We start from the raw sequence: 2,014 nt of genomic DNA, 5'->3' as shown, positions 1-2,014 counted from the left end.
TCTTTTTTTTTTTTTTTTTTTTTAATGTTTTAGGGGGAAAAAAAAGTTTCTAAACTGTTTTTTGTAGATTTTTTTGTATTTTAAGGCAAAGCTATTTTTTTGCAGCCTGGCTGTTGTTCCCAGAGCCCCTGGGGATGTCCCCCCTGGCTTTCCCCGTGGCTTGCCAGGATGGCTGCTGAAGTATCTGGTCCACTCCATTTCACCGCTCAAGTCCTCTTTCCCAGGGGAGCCAGGACTGAACCATGGTGCCAGCTCAGCTGTGCTCCCCTGCTGCTCAGCATGGCCTTGGAGCTGGGCTGTAAGGCTGCAGTCGGCAGGGGCGGTGGGGTCCCCCACCCTGCTTCCCAGGTACCCTGCTTCCCTCCAGCTCCCCTCTCCCTGCTGCACCTGCTAACACTCCTCCATCATTCATATATCCATACCTGCCTATCCCCCCACCGGCTACATGTTTTTGTTGTAAATGCTGTATAGGAATTTTTTTCTCTTCCTTAGTTAGCTTTGGTTGGATTTTTTTTTTTTCTTCTGACTGATTCATTCATTTTTTGGGGAAGTATGAAGATTAACTCTAGGTAGACTCAGTTGCTCTCCTCACGGTGGCTGCAGTGGCCTGTACCTGTGGGGAGCATTCGGTTGCGGGAACCCTACCTTGGGGACAGGGTTTTAACCATTTGCTCAGTGTGGCAGGTCTACAGTGCAGAAGGGGTTAATCTGAGGACTAGTTTGAAATAATCTTTACTCAAGCAGGGCTATGTATCTCCTGCAAAGCTGCATTACATTCTGTACTATGTACAATAAAGGATCTTGCTTTCTGTTCCTCCCTGCCTGCCTAGGCCCCTGCTTTCCCTGTGCTGTGGGATACTGCCCAAGCTGGGAGGGAGCCTCTGGATGTGCTGGTGGGGGCAGAAGTGGTCCAGGGTATGGCCTGTTGCTCGTCCTTCATAGGAGCTGGGACCAAGTGGGGGTGCAGGTCACCAGCTCAGGGCTGCCCTCTCCCCAGCCCCCCTGTCTTCTCCCCAGTCCTGGGGCTGTTGCTTCTGGGTCTGGATGCTGCCGTGGCTTTCACAAAGCCACATCCAGTGAGAGGATCCATTTGAAACAGGGGCAACTTCTGCCCAGCGAGGTGCAATTTAATATTGCCTCTTCCCAAGGGTTTCTCAGCTAGTGGGTCCAGCTGCCTCTGTCCCCTTTGCTCTCCCCTGGAAACCCAGGCCCCCTGCCATCAAGCAGGGCTAAAGCTGGTGGGAACCTCCATCATTGGCACCCAGAGAGGAAAGCCTCTTCAGGAGCTTCTGGCAGTGGTTCCCCAGCACTTACTAGCCCCATTTCTAGGCTGGGAAAAATCCCCATAGAGCAGCAGGGTCTGCAAAAGGCTGAAGGAGGTGGGTGGAGGGCAAGGGCTGCTCCACAAGGACTTGACTCAATTGAAGGGTCTGTGTTTCCCCTGATGGCCTGGAAAAAAGCTCAAACACCCTAGAACTGCCCAGTCATGTTGGCCTCTATTTTAGTTGCTCAAAGCAGGCTGAGCTGGGGTGTCTACTGGCTCCTAGCCCCATCCCTGTGCAGGGTGGTGGGGCGATGCTGTTGGAGACACCGATGGCTCTTCCCTTGCAGGCTTTTTTCACAGACCAGCCAAACTCCATCCCTAGATGTGGCAGTGGAGAGATGGAAGGTCCTTGCGTGCTGCAATGCTTTTATATAGAATCATAGAATTGTTTAGGTTGGAAATGACCTTTAAGATCATTGATTCCAACTGTTAACCTAGCACTGCCAAGTCCACCACTAAACCATGTCCCTAAGCACCACATCTACGTGTCTTTTAAATACCTCCGGGAATGGTGACTGCACCACTTCCCTGGGCAGCCTGTTCCAGTGCTTGACAACCCTTTCAGTGAAGAAATTTTTCCTCACGTCTAATCTAAACCTCCCCTGGCACAATTTGAGGCCGTTTCCTCTCGTCCTATCGCTAGTTACTTGGGAGAAGAGACCGACACCCACCTCGCTACAACCTCCTTTC

Source organism: Aptenodytes forsteri, unplaced genomic scaffold (assembly GCF_000699145.1).
Source record: "Aptenodytes forsteri isolate BGI_AS27 unplaced genomic scaffold, ASM69914v1 Scaffold647, whole genome shotgun sequence".
In the NCBI taxonomy this organism is placed as follows: Eukaryota; Metazoa; Chordata; class Aves; order Sphenisciformes; family Spheniscidae; genus Aptenodytes; species Aptenodytes forsteri.
Note: the sequence above shows the minus strand (reverse complement) of the source record.